Source organism: Octopus bimaculoides, chromosome 7 (assembly GCF_046866305.1).
Source record: "Octopus bimaculoides isolate indiv1 chromosome 7, ASM4686630v1, whole genome shotgun sequence".
Lineage (NCBI taxonomy): Eukaryota > Metazoa > Mollusca > Cephalopoda > Octopoda > Octopodidae > Octopus > Octopus bimaculoides.
This window is the reverse complement of record NC_142934.1, coordinates 87743610-87764897: the sequence shown is the minus strand read 5'-3', so window position 1 is coordinate 87764897 and position 21288 is coordinate 87743610.

Here is a 21288-nt window from a genome sequence, read left to right as displayed (position 1 = left end):
TCCGAATTGAAAGTTGAAATGGCAAGACTGTATGTAATGCGAGAGGGTAATGTAAAAGCAATGCTAGTTGTGATTGGAGCGTTGGGCTCAATCCCATTGAAGCTTCAAGACTTCTTAAGGCAAATGGAAATCCCATGCCTTTTTGGGCACAGCGCACATCTTAAGGAAATCACTAGCTATTTGAGGTTCTTGTTGTGGCTTGAAAGATAACTAAAAACTCCGGTGAATCTTTACCTACACTGTGTTACGAAGGAATAATAATAATAATAATAATAATAATAATAATAATAATAATAATAATAATAATAATAACTGGGCTAAACTAAATGCGAAAGAAATAGACAGAGAAAAATCCCAGCAATGGCTGAGAAGCTAAGGACTCAAAGCAGAGACTGAAGGGTTTTTAATTGCTGCACAAGACCAGAGCCTCCCCACCAGAAATTACCAAACACACATAATAAAAAGAAATATAACAAGTAACTGTAGAATATATGAAGATTGACAAGAAACAATAAATCATATTATCTCTGGCTGCCCAGTCCTGGCTAAGAAGGAATATATTCACAGACACGACAGAGCTGGGACCTATATACACTGGAAGCTATGCCAACACTATGGAATAACAACAGAAAAAAGATGGTATAAACACACGCCAGAAAAGGTCACAGAAAACGAGAAAGCAACCATACTCTGCGATATGCCAATACACACAGATAGAGAAATTAAGGCAAATAGACCAGATATAGTTGTCAAAGATTGTGAAGAAAAAAATGCTTTCTAATTGATGTGTCAATACCAGCAGATGACAACGTTTCTCGAAAAAAAATGGAAACACTTTCAAAATACAAAGACCTGGAAATAGAGATAACTCGAATGTGGAATCTAAAAACAGAAACAATTCCTATCATAGTAGGTGCCTTAGGTATAATAAAAAAATATTCAGACAAATACATAACAAAAACACCAGGACTTACAAATATATATAACATACAGAAAATTGCACTATTGGGTACTGCACACATTCTACGCAAAACACTTTCAATACAGTAAACATAAGAGCATCACAGCAAACCACAGCACATATCCAAGGCGCACAGAGCTGCGCTCGGTAGTGAAGTGAAAGCACATTATAACAATAAAACTACTGAACAATAATAATAATAATAATAATTATTATTATTATTATTATTAATATTATTACTATTATTTTTATTATAGTAGTAGTAGTAGTAGTAGTAGTAGTACTAGTAGTAGTAGTAGTAGTAGTAGTAGTAGTAGTAGTAGTAGTAGTAGTAGTAGTAGTAGTAATAATAATAATAATATTAATAATAATAATGCACCAGACACTGGCAATTCTCTGATGCAGTATGGGGCACTGGCTATGCCTTGATGCAGCGCCAGGCTCTAGCTATACCCTGCTGCAGTTATTAGCTCTGACTATGCGCTGATATAGTAACAGGCACTGGCGATGCCCTGATGCAGTACCAACCACTGGATCTCATAGCTTGTCATCTTAACTGATTGGAAGTGTTGTCTTGTAAATGTTGTGTCTTGGTATAAAACATGGGCTACACTAAATATCTTTCCTGGACAATACCTCAAATTTGCTGGTTAGTTATTTGACCGTAATCAGTTACGCATGTCCCTTTGTTTCTTAGCAGAGATATTGGGGAAGCATCATAACCATGTGTTGAGAGGAATTCTTCATCGGAATGTAAATAATTCACCCCTGGAAACATGGGTGTTTCATTTAACATCATTAATAGTCTTTATTTAGGGACCTTTTCAGCAGAATGGACTATTTAGCCTAAAGAAAATTCTAACTGGGCCTCACCTGCGCGTTCATGCGCTGTTTTGTCTCGATATGAGATCACCATATTTCGCACATATCGTTGTGATGCATGTACCTGGTGTACCCTTATCAGACGGGTGGTCATGATGGGTATATTGCGCTTCGTACCCCAGTGTCACTGTGAGTGCAGGCATTGCTCTCTCACTCAATAATGATGATATAATATAAATAAAATGTAAAAAATTTGGTTTCTCCCTATAGTTCTATAGTGTTCGCGTAGTGCCACAAAGAATACATTGGGCAAACGAGCCTTACTCTCAGAGAAAGGATGACAGTCTACCGCCAACAATTGAGGGATCCCACCACAAGACAGATACCACTCAGTGGGCACTTAGATCTCTGTGCACAAAACAAGTCCCCCAAATTCCTAGTTTTCCCATTATACCAATGCTCAGACAACACCACTGACCAAACACGAATAAATAGGGAAAATAATCTTATTCAAAAATACAGACCACAGTTCAACATACTCTAACATAAGCCCCCTCCCCAGGTGCACACCCAAAACAAAGACACACAGATACGCACAATCAGACACACACCAATACAATGCAAACCTCCGACACGAACACACTTACACACGTATACACACACACACAATCACAATATCTCCACACTAGAGCACAAACCCACATACATTTCAAGAAAAAACACATGCATATATACACTTACAATATAATTGTAGCAACCACAACCAACACCCATACACACACACGTAAACAGGTACATGCACACACCTACACACCACTCCGGCAACCACAAATCATATTCACACACGCATATTTGCATACATATGTACACACACATACAAACACCATACGCCCGTTCCCCAGTAAAAATGTCACACACAGACTCAAAAGAAAAACACACAATACAACCCCAACAATCACAACAAACACTTACAAGCATACATGCACAGAAGCATGCACACACAATGACACACCTCCCTGACAAATACAAGCCACATAGACGCACTCACACAAACACACCCACACGTATACACACACATACTGCACTAACAATACAAACAAAACTAATCACTCACAATTACAGCGCACGCGCACATGGACACATATACACCAGGAAACTACATAAACCATACCCACATACACACATACAAACGCATACCCAGTACCAACATACACGGAACCCACATGCACACACATACATATCACCTGGATAAACCCAACGTACAAGGACACCTAATAAATACAACACACACATACATGCTCACACACACATGCACCCTCATGCACACACATACGGTTGCTTACACACACACACACCACAAGGGTATTTAAAACAACACACTCACCTAGACAGAGAGACACACACACACTCACGTACACACACACACTCCCACACTCACACAAAACACTCCCACGCACACACACAGATGCACACATACATACACACACAGACGCACACATATGTACACACCCTCACACATACATACGGTTGCTCTCTCTCACACACACACACCACAAGGACGATTAAAACAACACATACATACACAGAAAAATAGATATACGCACACTCTCACGTACACCCACCTAACATCCCCACCGACACAAAAAACACACGAACACACATACACACGCACTCACAAACGCACTCACGCACACACACGAACAAACGCATATACACATACACACACATGCGCACACACAACACCCTAACAAATATTAATCACAACCATACACACGAACGTGCATACATATACACACACCATCCTACCATAGATAAAACACACACATACTCATATACACATGCCACACACGCTCACATACAGACATACACATACATATGAACCATCACACACATGCGGTTGCTTACACACACACACACACACACACACACCACAAGGGTATTTAAAACAACACACCCACTCAGACAGAGAGACACACACACTCTCACACTCACACAAAACACTCCCACGCACACACAGATGCACACATACATACACACACATACGCACACATACGTACACACCCTCACACATACATACGGTTGCTCTCACACACACACACCACAAGGCCGATTAAAACAACACATACATACTCAGACAAAGAGATATACGCACATTCTCACGTACACACACCTAACATCCGCACCGACACAAAAAACACACAAACACACACTCATATACACATTCCACAATAAACTCTGGGACCAATAAAAACGGCACACACACACACACACACACACGGACACAAACACACATATATACACACACACGCATAGAGATGTGCACAAAACCAGTCCCAAAAACCAGTGAACCATGACAGACTAGCTCACAGACCAACCAAAAATAAAAAAAAATAAAAATCCCTTTTAACTCTTCCTTCCTCCCACCCCAGCTAACCAGTCATACTGTCTCTTAAGACAGCAACCCATTCCCTCAATACACACAAGAGAGAAAAAAGCCAGGTCAGTTCCTCCTCAACTTTTTGCGATTATCAAAGAATATGTATATGTATTTTTCCATATATGTATTTTCATACTTACACTGTTTTTAACATTTTCATCTTATTATCAGAGAATGTGTGATAATCAGTATGTAACACTACAAAGTTCATACAAAGCTTTATACTTTAAATATATTCCTCTTATTATCATCAAAGAATGTATATATGCATTTTAATACTCAAACAGTTTTTTAACATTTTTTATTATTCTCAAATACTTTTGATAATCTTTTCCTAAAAAAGTGAAACCCGTTAAGTAAATAAATATCTTTAAAATAAGTGCATTTTCAAACCTTCTTTCATATATATATATATATATATATATATATATATATATATATATATATATATATATATATATATATATATATATATATATATATAAATATATATATATATATATAAATATATATATATATATATATATATATATATATATATATATATATATATATATATATACATACAAACATATATAAATACATACATATCATAATATATATTACCCCATGTTACTTTTCAGCTGTTTGGTTGATGATCTGTCCAGTGATCTTCGGTTTCATTGCCCATTGTCCTCCCTTCACTTCTGACGATGTACTGTCTGTTTATGTGATTGCCTGCTGCTGTTACTTTCGATTTTGTTTTCGCTTTTTGTCAAGCGGTTTAGAGACTTGTAGGTCGAACTCAACAACACTATTTTATTTATATTTTTCACTTTTAAGTTTGTCGTCTGTCTTGTTTTTTATATATTTTTATGAGGCTGTAGTTAATCTTGACATTTGTGTCTCTCGTCAGCTTTATCAACAGGTAAATTCATAATATGACGTCTGTATATAAACTCGCCATACACAAGCACATACACATACACACATATACACATATACGTATATACGTATATATATATATATATATATATATATATATATATATATGTGTGTATTTGTGTGTATGTGTGCTTGTTTCTGTATGTATGCACGTATCTATCTCTCTATCTATTTACCTATATATATATATATATATATATATATATATATATATATGCATCTTCACAATTTGATCATCTATATATGTATTATTATACATATGTAAGTATAAATGTTTACATTGATTTATATATGCGTACACAAGTACACGAGTATGTACAATCATACAAACAGAAACTTATTCAATGCCATTATTTCAAATTATATATTTATCAGTGTCTGATATGTCACACAGAATTTATTAAGGGAAATATGCAGTCATCTAGAGATTGAAGAAACTTTTTAGTTCCACATCAGCAAAAAACTTGTGTAGGAAGGTAAATCTAATACAAAAAAAAGAAGAAGCTGTAAAGAATTTTTAAAAACATATGCATACAAAGCATTATATATAGAAAACATGAACGGCATCATATAGTGACAGATGATTCCACACAGAATAAAGAAAAAAAGAAACGGAGGCTAATATACACACATGGTTAGTCATACAGACAAACACAGACATAGCGACATATAAAACTAAAGCTACTTACGCAATAAACATTAGAAACGTTCAACGAGATAACTGAGCATTCGTACAAATTCAGACACAAACACCTATACACATTGTAATACATATGCGCATACACACTCGCTAAGTTTTTACATGTACTTTAACAACGTAAATTTTAATAGGCGGTATTTGTAGTATTCAATGTTTGATTTGATGTGTTGTGTAGTGATGTAGCAACAATGAAACACTATTACCTGTCATCGTCATATTAATATATATATATATGTATATATATATATATATATATATATATATATAGATAGATAGATAGATAGATAGATATGTATATACATATACATATATATCACCCACCATACTTTATACCATATATATATATGTATATATATATATATATATATATATATATATATATATATATATATATATATATATATATATATATATATATATATGTGTGTGTGTGTGTGTGTGTGTATATATTTGTGTATATATAAATATGTATATATACATACATACATATATATATATATATGTATGTATATATATATATATATATATATATATATATGTATATGTGTGTGTGTGTGTGTGTGTGTGTGTATGTGTGTGTGTAAGTGTGTGTGTAAGTGTGTGCATAGGTAAATATATAGGTATAAGTACATATATATACTTATTATATCACCCCGAAATGATGAAAAGCGAGATCGATCTTCGCAGAATTTGAACTCTAACGTAAAAATCACGAAATGCCGTTAGGCAATTTTTACGTAATGGTAACAACTCTGCCAATTCACTGCCATCTTCATTGTAGTAAACAATAATTATGGTATTAATATTGTAGTTTAGACAATGTCTGTAGTTTTAAGTTGTGTTACTCCATGTCATCGGCAGCAATACTAGGCGGTTTCTTTATTCTATCAACAACCAGTGAAAGAGTGAAATGTAAATATAAGCCAGGTGATATTTGAAATCAGAATGCAACGATTCAGAAGAAATACCACATTTCACTCATCCAGCAGCTCCATCGATGCTAGTAAATGAATTGCATAAACAATTTATTAATTAATAAAATGTCAACACATTGATTACTTATACGCACTTAAAATGGGTCGATATTTTCTAATGAATGCAAATTCTTTATTGATCCGCTGTTTTTCAGATGTTCAATCTGACACTACCTTATATTCCAAACTTTAAAACAGTGTTTGCCAATTAATAGCACATGTGTTAATTCGTTCGTCGAATGAAATTTCTACTTGAAATTTACTTCTATTTTCTGCCATTCATTTACATTTAAATTATTTCCATTTCCCTTATATAATTCTATATATAAACTGAGCATATTATTCCTTCGATTACACTGTTAGTTGCGTAGGAGTAACTGTTCTTAATATTGTTACGTTATCCTTGTTAAAATAATTTCCTCTCCAAAGCAACGTTGTAATCTCCAAAGCAACGTTGTAAATTTTTAAAACCTATTTTGTGTTCCTTTTGGATGTAATTAGGTAGTTCTTCACTTTCCCTATTAGGATGTTAGTAACTTGTTGTACCTCTTTATGATAGTATATCTTAAATAACAACTTTATACGCTGTTATTGGGTTTGTTTAGAGACATTGGGTATCATATTTGAATTCAAGCGTATTGTTTCGCAAATCCAACCATAATATCTCAAGATAAATAGTTTTGTCTCTTGAACCACATACATTGTTTATCATGAAAAATAACATCTTAGGATGAGTGAAACATCCTAAGATCATGAAGTCATATCATGAGCTTGAGAATCTATTGTTATAGACTTTACGAGAAATTGAATAGTATATTCCGTGTATTTCGAATGAAAAAAGAAAACGGCTGATAGCATTTCGAGTGCATATTTTTTTTTTATCGAAGTCTGCATTAATTCTTATATTAAATTCCAATCTTAAAATATTTGAATTTTTTTCTTATCTGTACTATTGTCTGTTGAATATTGTTATTTATTATCTTGGTTAATAATTGAAATTTATGCAATTTTCCAATGATTTCATTCCATGGAATAAATACACACACGTCAACAAATCGTTTACATTTCTTTGATAAATTGGTACAAAGAGTCTCCGCATTATTTTGCGAATGCTGATTCATTACAATTTCCAGATATCGCATAATAACTTCTTAAATTAATCTCTGTTATTTGCCTCTATTTAACTCTCTCGTGTCGTCTCTGATGAAGGGATATATTCCTGAAACAGCTGTAAGACTACTTCTCTCTTTATAAATGTCCTAGAAATTTCACAGTGCATTTGTTTTGTTGTCAAAGTGTATTTCTTGGATATTCTATGAAATGCATTTATTTAATGCGTGTAAAATCTCATAAAAACAGCCTAAATAACTTGAATCAATTACAAAAGCCCAATGAGAGATGCAGGTTATATATTTTGATGCTGTGAATTTATATACTAATGCCTATCACGATTAATGTATCCAAGTCATATGATTGTGTACAGAGAATTTTGCAAATTAATTTTCAAATACTACAAAAATATTAACGATATTTGGATTGATTTTTATCTCCAGCGTAGTTACAATTTCTTTAATATAAATACGATACTACAGTGGGGTCCACAGTAGCCCAGCCTAAAAAATTTAGTTTTGGAGGCTTAGGAAATTCTACTGGTGCACCACTCACAAAGGATTACTAAAACTCTTTCTATTCATCTGCAAAAGACAATGGTAAATGATTTATTCCATTCACTAAAATATAAAGTAATTAACTCAGAAGCGAGACGTTTTAAATAGGAATATTAACAGCCAGTCTGAGTTTGGCATATATTATAAATTTACTAAATGTAAATATTATCTACGTTTTGCATTAGGACACAAGAGAACACATACTCCGTTTAGTTTAGCCAAATGTCTAAACAAATGACTTACCAGGTAGTTAATTAACTTTAGTCTGTATCAAGCAAAATATTGTTACAACGCTAACTAATGCTTAACATGTACGTGGTGTGTGTGTGTTTGCGTGACTACGTGTATGCACATACATGCACATAGATTATAAAGTCAACGTAACATGCTGAGTAGAATTTGGTTGTTTATATTACCATTTACATTATTGCCAAAGAATTAACTATTAAATTGCGAGATAGCGAGGCACCTGCAGTGCCAGGGATATTATAGAAATGAGTATTAAATACGTGTACATTCAATATAATTACAGGCATCGTTAAACTTGTGATGAGACTTAAATCACATATTCTGTAAGAATTAAAGTCACAATCTCAAGTGATAGAGTACAAAGTAACATTTGATTTATTTGCAATCAGTTCCATCATTAGGGCAAAAATGATTAAACAACGATGTGTATGAATATGATTGTTGCAGTGTTTTTGTGCATGTAGTTCTATAAATATTTGCAGATATGTGCTTCAAGCATAATCAGACGTTTTGTTGAAGTAGAAAAATAGAAAATACAAAAACTAAATAATTAAAACATTTTTTCAAACGAGATACATATTTAATTCCAGTTGTCTTCTTTTGAGTTGGAATTGAATCGCCTTCTACGAATTAGTGCATTTGTTTCATGTTGGCCACGAAAAGTAAACGAACGAAAGCTTTTTCTTTTTTCCTCCTTTGTAGATTGGTTCTTTTCGTACAAAGGATGCTTTCGTGTGATCTTTTGTGTTCCATACTATAGGATAGTATTCGATCGAATCGTATAGCGTTGTTATTGAGGAAAACCTTCGGAAAAAGTTGCTGCATCTCTTGTAACTATTTATGATATTGTTTACACGTTTTTTTATACAACGCATTATCTTCAAAAGCTTACCGGCATATGTGTGTGTGTTTGTCTGTGTAAGTATGAGTATATCTATGTATGTATCTGTGTGCGCGTATATATATATATATATATATATATATATATATATATATATATATATATATATATATATATATATATATATATATATATATATATGGCTTTTCTGTTTAGTTTTTCATATATTAATGATTTCTTTTTTATATGCCTCTGTGAACGTGTGTTCGCGCGCAATATTACAATAAAGGAAATGTAATTGTTTAAACTTCAAGCTGGTTGGTGCAGAGAATTTGAATCAAACGGAAACGTATACTAGCTCACAGTGTGAAATTTCACGTATAAGTTTTTAAACTACAGTAGTTATTTTCAATACCAAAATACTTTCTGCATGTTTTGCGTCATTTAAATATTTTTTCCAAAGATATTTCGATGTAAATCCATTCAGTGCTGACAATTTTTATGTCGAGGAAGACAGCATGTATAGAAGTATTCAACAAAATTTCGGATTTTGTGCTCAGTAATCGGCGCCTTGTAAAAGCGTGTTTTATCAACAATTCTGCTTGGTTGAAATCTTCTGTATGAAAATTGTTAAATAGGAATCCAGTAAATCTTTTTGAAAGATGCATTCTTTTCACCGGTTTTCACAGTGCTATTATTATCCTGGATTCTAACAGCAGCGCATTCTCTGTTGGGAGCATTGCTCTGGAGTCTAAGACTGAGGCCAACTTCCTACATACCACACGTCACATGAGGGAGTCCTGAAAATTGTACGAGCGTTTGTATGTAGATGAATGTGTGATATGCATATCAATGCAAAAATTAAAGCAGGAAATACATTTCTATATTTTACCCGCAGTCTATATCTAAGCATTAACAGTGTATTATATGTATTCTGTTAAAACATTTTCAGATTTATAGATCATCTTACGTATATCAATAATATATTTCTTCATATCTCACTATGATATATTTCATCTTGATATCACACCGTGGTATACACAGTGCTGGAAATAGTTAAAGAAAATCATGCATTTATTTACTTCAGTGCCTTCATTAAGTTGTATATAGCATCCGATAGAAATTTCGGTTGAAATTATATAGACACATATATAAAACATTATTATTTCTATGCAGGAAACTATTAAAAATAGCTTATGTGGAGAATACATCGCATGGACAAATGCAAATGCGGACGGGACCTTGATGAGTGCTATTAAGTAGAAAAATATATTAGTCCTTATACATATTTAATACTCAATATTTCATATATTCAATAAGACATTCAATACTTCATTTCATTTTTCTATTTATATTATATATTCCATAGTCTATATCCTACATTAATTTTATAAGAATATAAATAAAACTAAAAAAACAAACAGTTGGAAATCTTTTAAATAATATATTCCTCTATACACTATCATACAACCCCTTTTTATTTTACACACACACACACACACACACACACACACACACACACACACATATATATATATATATATATATATATATATATATATATATATATAAATGCATATATATATATATATATATATATATATGTATATATATATAAATGCATATATATATATATATATATATATATATATATATATATATATATATATATATATATATATATATATATATATATGTGTGTGTGTGTGTGTGTGTGTGTGTGTGTGTGTGCGTATTTTTAGTGTGGAATTAGAACACCTTTAATGGTTAGCTCCTAATAGAAATAGACTGTGCCATAATATAAATTGAGATACGCAGAGAACCTTCAGTGCAGTGTAAAAACGTCGAGAGTTACGTATAATCGAAGGTTATTTCGAATATCTTGAGCAGAATGATTTGCAAGGGCATTATTATTATCACGCTATAATATATATATATACATATATATATGTATATATATATATATATATATATATATATATATATATATATATATATATATATATATATATATATATATATATATATATATATATATATATATATATATATATATATATATATATATATATATATATATATATATATATATATATATATATATATATATATATATATATATATATCTGTGTGTGTGTGTGTGTGTGTGTGTGAGTGTATGTATAAATATAGATGTGTATGTCTGTGCCTGTACAGTTATATGTACACACTTACATACGTACGTACATGCAAGCAGAATATATTTCTGAAGTGTTACAAAGGTATAAAAGTGTAGTTTAGAATATAAGTTTTCTGAAACAAGCTAAGTATACACAGAACATAGCATCTTAGTTTTGTCGGTGTACGGGACACTTTATTTAGTTTGAAAGCCAGACGTTGCCTGAAGGTATTTCTATACGTGCAAATCACCCATTACTGTCTGTTATGAATCAGGCTGAAAGAAATTCATCTTTTAACACATTCATAATTTATTTTCGGAGAATTTCAAAGTATCTCCGGTCTCTGATAAAAGAAATATGATGAACTGCTATCGCCTTATGGCCTTTGATCATCTGATTAATTTCAAAGATGTTAATCTGTACAATCGGATGCCTGGACGAAACTAGGGGTTGGGTTGTACTCGTTCGTTCTTTCCTTCCACCTCCCGCATGAACAGACGCGCGCGAACGTACACATTAATAGATAATCACATACAGATTTACGTATCAAGATGGTGGCTTTTACTTCTCTCCAGCTTCATGCTCTGCATTATGACGTTTTGTAATACCTCTGAGTTGTAAACGCTTCGATAAATGCTCAATCAACGAGAAAATCTACCTCCGTGTGTGTGTGATATAAAAGTGAAATCCGTGAAGCATGCTGATTTCATACTTAAATTGAAATATAGATGCATAATACATATGTGTACATGGACAATGCATATATATATATATATATATATATATATATATATATATATATATATATATATATATATATTTGTATATTTGCGTATATATGTACGTATATGTATGCGTATATGTACGTATATTTGTATGCGTATATATGTACGTATATATATGTATGCGATGGGTAAATTATCGCTATCGCTACATCATATTTTTAATTTCACCCATGCACTTTATTGGTTTGTGATGTTGTCGACTACATAGTACACTAGGGTCAGTTGGGCACCGTGTGTGAGAAAAACAGTGCCATGACGCTATTTACACTGCCAGTAGTTTCGAATGGACATGCTGTACCGCTTGGCATTCGCACAGGAAGATCCAATATGAACGTTTCAGAGTATTTGGGTGTCAATCTGAGGACATGTATCAAGAGTGATAAATACCAAACATCCAATCAACCTCATGGTTTTTGGAGTGATCAATAGTAATGGCGACGTTATGCCTCCATTCTTCCCCCCCCCCCACGGCTTCAGACTCAACATGGAGGCCTACATGAAATGCCTGCAGGAGTTAGTACTGTCCTAGTTCAAGAGGGTGGCTGCTCCAGCAGAACTCTACACCATGCCACACAAGCAGGAGAACCCAGTCATGGTAGTCAGACAATTTCTGCGACAACACCAGAGTTTGGCCACCTCACTCCTCAGAGTGCAAACCCCTTGATTACTATGTATCGGGTGCAGTTGATCGAGAGACCAACAAAACTCCCCGTAACACGAAAGATGATCTAAAAACAAAGAGTATGGCAGCATTCACCAACTTAAACATTAAGATCGTTCAGAAGGGTTGCAAACGTTTCTGAAGTCATCTGGAGGCCGTGATTGAAGCCAATCGCGATTTTATTGAATGCATTTATTCTTTAGTATTTGAAGATATTTTAATGCAATTTTGGGGAATATATCTGTTAAAATGAGATGTCAGTGTTATGTTCATTTTTGCATAATTTAGACGACAGCTTATTCACCGCACCCAGTATGTATTATATATCAGATATAATACTTTACGCACTCATACACACATACTGTATTTAATATGTAAATAAAGAAGTAGTAATCTGGTAGGTGCTATACTTATTATGCGTCCATGTGATAAACAGTATCATTCACTACGGTCGATACGATACTAGGAACGATCATATCTATTACATTTTTCCGAATTTGATTCATTTGCTCCGAGGCTTGGGAACACATTATTTTATTTGATAAATATATTTCCAAATCATTTGGGTAATATCTTTTTGTACAGCTTTTAAATAAGTGACGGCGGATGTTTGAAGTAAAGCTAGTGTAGATAAAACAACTTTATGCTACATTAGTTTTCATGCTTAACAATATACATTTGACCAATTATCATGATGTTGGTAACGCCTTTTGTTGTGTAATATTCGAAAAAAAAAAACATTCTGACATCTAACAATATGTTTCTTTTGTTCCCATATTACATCTATTCATCTACGATGATAACGATAATTTAAACTGTGATAATATCAAGCAAATTGTTTCTGTGTGAAAATTCATTTAGAAGAGACATAGCATATGTATCGTCAGTGTTAAGTATTGAATATATAGCCGAACGCTAACAATAAATTTAGGAATTATGAATAGTCCATGAATATACGTTTTAGGAATTCTTGAAAGGCGCTACAGCTTACTACAAGGCCATTGTTACGGTGGTAATGAAATCGCTTTGAAAGAAAATACAATATGTTAATATTTATTTAATGCTTATGAAAATATCGATAATGATTAGAAAAATAATCCTCAAATAAAGCAATAGTTAATATGATGTATGCATGTATATATACCATGAATGCCTATATACAGAAGATATGCCTTAAGAGTGATTACAAAGATCCTTGTTTGTTTTAAGTTGAATGCAATATATTCATAAATATATTAAATAATATTTGCAGGCATGTAACTTAAGAATTGAATTAAACGGCAATTCTGTTGGCTTCACAGTAACATTCAATGGATTAATGGCGAGCTAATTCTTATGACATGCGATATCATAATATTACGCGTTTACGAGAGCGCAACTGGCTGATTCGGTAATATAAATGTTACTCTATCTTGTTTCATTGTCTTCCTAATATGCCGAAAGTGTTCAAATTATTTAAAACAAAAATCAACCAATCTACGTTATTGCTATCTGATACTGCAGCAGATATATTTCAAAATTCTTGGAAGCACTATTGTTCTAAAATCAATGACTAATGAATTAGTTTTCAATGTTGCGCTTCCATATGTTAAACTACAAAACCGTGTCAAAAACAACGTGCTAGCTTATTGATCCAAGTTCGTAGTCGGCTTCCACTTCAACAGTGTAAACAGTTCAAATCTCTGATAGTAATAAAAGATTATTTCGTACAAGTGGTAAGTTATAGCATGCCAAATGAAAGGACATATTCCATATTGCAGTCTTAAATACAGAAATTGGTACTAAACTAACGGCTGCAACGTTTTGAATGTCTACTCAACAACTGCTCGAATCCTTCAATAACAACTGGGATTCTCAACCATTTTCTCTCTATGGGCCCCTTTTTTCTTGCATTAAACAGTAATACATCCATCTAAAACAAGAGTTTTACAGAGGCCCTTAAGACACTACCGCGGTTCTCCAATTTACAGTTTTGTTGTGTGAATACCAGAGACTGTTTCTCTGACCGTATGTGGGGTTGATTCTGTGTGAGGTTCAGTATATGCAGTTGATGCCAAACGAGATGACATGCGTGGAAAGCACCTCAAATGTTTGCTTTTGAAGCGATCTGGAAAGGGACAGAGAGCATCTCCTATTAACAAATTTACAGAATTTATATTTAGCCTCCATGAGATGTTTGGCAAATTGGCACGTACGCGGTATGATCAATAAGTATACGAATTGTTGCCATAAAAACTAAGCTAAAGCACGCAGAGCAAAGCCGATTGGCAAAGATTTACCCTCAACTCTGGTGTGCATGCGCATTAAGTTTTATCGTTTACAGCGATCCTTGGAAGGAAGGTGTGTAGTGTGTAAATCATCGCATTGAACATGACGGAGAAACTTATCATGGCAATACCTGCCCAGAGGCCCATGCAAAAATGTAGAAAGTGTACGGAGAGTGGTGCATGAGACGCGCACAAGTGTACGAGTGCTTCAGACAATTCCAAGATAGCTGAAAAATGTTGATATTGACGAACGTTCTGGAAGACCCGCAACCAGCAGAAGTATGTGCGGCTGTGAGAGGAAATCGTCGAATTACCATCCGTGAGTTATCAGAGGATGTGTAGATTAGTTACGTTTCACTTCAGGCCATTATCACTGAAGATTTGGGTATGAGAGGCATGTCTGCAAAGTTTCTATCAAAACTGCTTTCAACTGACCAAAACTTTGCGTAGGCATCTGAGCAGGTAACGCCTAGCTTTTGGCAAAATTTGATGCAGATTCTTTGCTTAACCTTCTCTGTCATGTCCAAGGCGACGATCATACGTTACACACCTTCCTTCCAAGCACTGCTGTAAACAGCGGAAGTGAACTAGAACGTTTAAACTTAGTGTGCATGCACAACAGAGTTTAACGTCAATCTTTGCTAAGCGGCTTTATTCTGCATGCTTTAGCTTCGTTACTACGGCAACAGTCCTGCTACTTATTGAACAGACCACATATTTTAAACAGTGCGAATATTTTTTTATATTAAAACTAAAAAGACAAAGGTTAACAACAGGCGCGCGTTGGGTTCGTAATTGACTCCTAGGGTGTCGTGAGTGAACCTGGCGAATTTTCTGACCAGAGGGTGGCAACGATTAATATCACATCTCAAGTAGGAGATCTGAAGTTCAAGTCTGATCAGAGCAATAGTTGGGCGAGACTAGCAGAAGACGACGAGGCCGGTGCTTGGAAATATCAGGTATTACGAAGAAAATTGCAGTGAAAAGAAATTTGTTACATATATGGTGTTGAATTTGTAAAAGCAAAGCGTTTATGCGTTCGGACTGTGGTCGGTGAAAGGCTGTGTTAAATATAGATTTATAGTAGTTCTCTGCGAGAATATAGTGGAAAATTAGTTTACAGGTAATTTCAAAGGCCGAAACTCAGCTATAAAAGTGGGGACACAGGGGAAGTACGTTGAAGATGTAACCGATTTCTTGTATGCGGTTCAGGGTGGAGACGGAATCACAATTATAGTGAGTGTAGCTTTATGAACGCTGGAGTGGCCAGGGATACGGTCTTACTGATAATAGATATATCTAAGAAGTTGGTACATGTATACGAGAGGGCGAAATTGAAATCCGATATTGTGTGGAAAGTGTCATTGAAGAATATATATGTGATCACATGTAAAAGCGGTAATGCTAATACAGCAGATACAGATTTTTTGACAGGTTATCAGAGACTCGAATATTCTTGGACTGGAGTTAATGAGATCAACTCTCTCCCTCCTGTCACCAACGTGTCTTTCCTTCTTTTCGTCATTGGGAGCAAACTTAGCACAAATTTTGGGGATGTTGAGACCTTCATGACTAAGTCTCTGTACATTTGCTTCACCATCTCTGAAACTTTATGCTTATTGTGTTTATAGACGCACGATGGCAAAGTCGACCTCGGCAGAATTTAGACTCAGAACGTTAAGACAGACGACATGCAGCTAAGCAATTTTTTGTTTGTGCTAACGGTTCTGCTATCTCGCCGCTTTTTTTAATATTTGATAATAAAAGAAAACGTATTGTATTGGTGTATGGGCCGTGCTGTTCTTAGAATACATTTAGGGAGTGCTATATGATTGATATAGTACACCCTAGCTTGAACAAAATAAATTTTTGTACCGATGTTTCATTAAAGTAATCTAGAATAGAATTTAATGCACTACGTAACGGAAATCCTACAAGAAGCAGATTAGTGTTGTCTGTTGTTTAATTGATAAATAATAACTTTAGGCGTAAATAGAGTTGGGAAATGCTTTCTCACAAAATATCCTAAGCTTTACATGAAGCACTTCATTATTTCTTCATCTTATATATGGATGAGATCGATTCTGACGCTGGCATTTCCGTTTTGTCGGTTTTACGATTGTGCATCAGCAAAGTCCCCTGGTCACTACTGTTTCAAAATTTCCTCAATGCCGTTTACTCCATTTCTATGGCGCATGATTATCACCGTGCACAACATTCCAATTCATGGGATGGCAACTCGTCGCAATGTTAACCATTTCCCTCAGAGTGAATTAGAGGATAGCACGAAAAAGAGTATAAAGCTCGAGAAGGAAAGGTGTCATCTTGGCACCGAAACCACGAGCTTTTGATCGTGAACTCAGCACCTTAACCACTAGGCCGTGTATGTGTCTATTGGTAAGAATCATAACTTTATTAGAAAATCAAAATCCCCTCGAGCAATATCTACATAAATTACCGATTCTGTTATAGTTATATATACATATTAGGATTGGTATATAATAATAATAATGATAATAATAATAATAATAATGATAATAATAATAATAATAATAATAATAATAATAATAATAATAATAATAATAATATATACACATACATATATATATATATATATATATATATATATATATATATATATATATATATATATATATATGTGTGTGTGTGTGTGTGTGTGTGTGTGTGTGTGTGTATGCATATGTATGTATATGATTAATCCATACAAATCATAAACTTGTGGTTTCCTATGATATTTATCTCTGCTCGATTGCTGTCTCATACGGGCTTTGTGAAAAAAGCGTAGACAATGGAGAGCATCAGAACCAGCTAGCAGGGCAGACAAATTGCAGTTTAAAGAATAGCTTCGTTATGCATGACTGAAATTCATTTGTAAATAAACATCCAGATAGATATTTAGTTGGGAATTGGATAATAGGAATGGATGAGAAATGAAAGCGATCAAAAAGGGAAATATTACACTCCTTTAATCACTATATTTATTTATTTGTTTATTTATTCGTTTCGAGGGCTTGGAATTGGTTTTACTCTCCATAACAATCATGTAGTTTCTTGAAGAAATGTGAAGCAGCTATGAAGTGAAGCAACATTACGCAATCCATGCATGGAAAGAACATCACTTATGCTGCAGTAATAAAAACTTTCAGCAAATGAAGATCATAAAAAGTTTGGAAAATCATTTTTGGAAACAATAACTTCGACGAAACATTCTACGTCGCCTGCTCACAATCCTTTGTGAAATTGATACAACAGAAAAAACAAAACTTTGATGTTCCAAACTGAACATTTTTATTTTTGTTGTAAATGATAAAAAAAGATGTCCTATGAAGCAAGAAAAATGAAAATAAATGACATGTACAAAACCTTAAGTACGTCAGTTTTTAGAAAATGGTAACTTTTTACAATACATTTGATAATTTCATTAAATATGTAAATTATGCACTGTTAAGTCATTTAATATGTAAAAATATGCATCTTTGTTTCAAGGGAAAACTGTACTTCTTAAATTTTTCAGAGACGAATGCATTATTTAAAACAGTGGAAGAACTCGCGCATCAAATTCGTCCATAAATTTTGTTCTTATTGATTGTTCGTGCATATTAGTATACGATCTTCTCTGTACACGTAAGTGTGTTAATGGATCTGTATGCTGAATACTTATACATATGTCAGTTGCTGCTCTACATTTTTCGGTGTGTCTGTTTTGTATTCGAAATTAAACTTATAAATAAATACATCTCCGGGTCACACGTAAATTCATGCTGGATATAATAAATATAAATTAGATACTTATATAAGTCAGTGCAAGTAATATTTTGTATTTGTAAAAAACAACACAAACTATTCCCATTTGACTTCAAAACTGCGTCGGATTATCAATTGTACTTACATATTATACAGTAAGTTCCGCTTCACATCGTTTGACTTGAAAAAATTGAATTAACAATAAGTAATGCTATCATACATAACAAAACTAATTATTCGCATGGTGAAGCCTATGATGACATAGACTATGAAAATATAACCCATATATATATATATATATATATATATATATATATATATATGTATATATATAGAGATAGATAAATAGATATATAGAAATATAGATAGATAGATAAACAGGCACATACAAATATAAATATATATACACATATATGAACATGTATATATATATATGTATACCAGCATATATATATTCATTTTTACACACACATATATATATATATCCACATCTCTCTCTCTCTCTCTCTCTCTCTCTCTCTCTCTCTCTCTCTCTCTCTCTCTCTCTCACACACACACACACACACACTCTGTATACATACATATATATATATATATATGCATATCATTCTTTTCATTTGTCCAGAATCCTCTTCTACTCTTGCCTTAATTTTCGTATCCGTTGATTCGCATCGAACTAATTCGCAATTGTATACATCTCGTTTTGTTTTTTCGGCTACATCTTTTCGATATTGAACAACGGCAATGCCGTGACACTAAGTTACAGTGAAGAAAATAAACTCACAAATACCAGCACACGCACGCACATATCCCTCCCCACTATATATATATATATATATATATATATATATATATATATATATATATATATATATATATATATATATATATATATATATATATATATATATATATATATATATATATATATATATATATATATATATATATATATATATATATATATATGTATATATATATATATATATATGTATATATATATATATATATATATATATATATATATATATATATATATATATATATATATATATATATGCACATATTTCCTACTGTAGGCACAAGGCCCGAAAGTTTAGGGGAGGGGAGCCAGTCGATAGCATCGACCACAGTACGCAACATGTACTTATTTTATCGATCCTAAAAGGATGAAAACCAACCTCAGCAGAATATGAACTCAGAACGTAAAAACAGATGAAACACCGGTAAGGATTTCCCCCAGTGTACTAATGTTTCTACCAGCTCGCCTTATATGTAGTCGTGTCAATGAGACCCAAAGGTGTCAGGTAATGGTGAGTAAGTGCTATAGATAGGCTATAGTTAAGCTCCAGGTTCAGTGATTATGCGAGTAAGGGGTCGAACGTAGGTTATATATCAGCGTCTGTATATAAAAAAAATAACTTTTCGTAATGAGATAAAAAACCAGGCTGTGTAGATTTTAGAACATTAATAAGTGTTCTAAAATTTACACACCGTTGGTTTCTTTTATCTCATTAGGAAAAGTAATTTATATATATATATATATATATATATATATATATATATATATGACTGGTTTCGAGACATTTTCTGCCAATCAGATTCACTAGCAAGGAACTGGTTGGTTCGTATCTATAGAATAACACACTTATTCCAAGGTGACAGGGAATGGAATGCAACCCAAGACTACCTGGATGCAAAGTAAGATTCTTAACACCACATGCATGAGCGCCCCTACAGCGATTGCAAGTTTTGTGTTTGCCCAAACATATTCACATTTCTGCATGAAATATTATCCTCCAAAATATAAGGAAAACCGACATAACATTTAGATTTTGACCATATATTCATGCGTTGATACCTGAAAATTATTTCTTGAGTGACATATAAATCAATCTCAATTGTTAGTGAATTCAGACTCCTGCTTATTAATATTCCTTACCCGAAATATTTCCAGTTTATAATGAAATTTATGTTTCATATTTTACCACCATCCTATAATTGGTCGAATATGCGCATGCATTTTAAAATGTTTTCGAAATATTATGCTCAAGTCTTTCAAAATATAATAAAAGC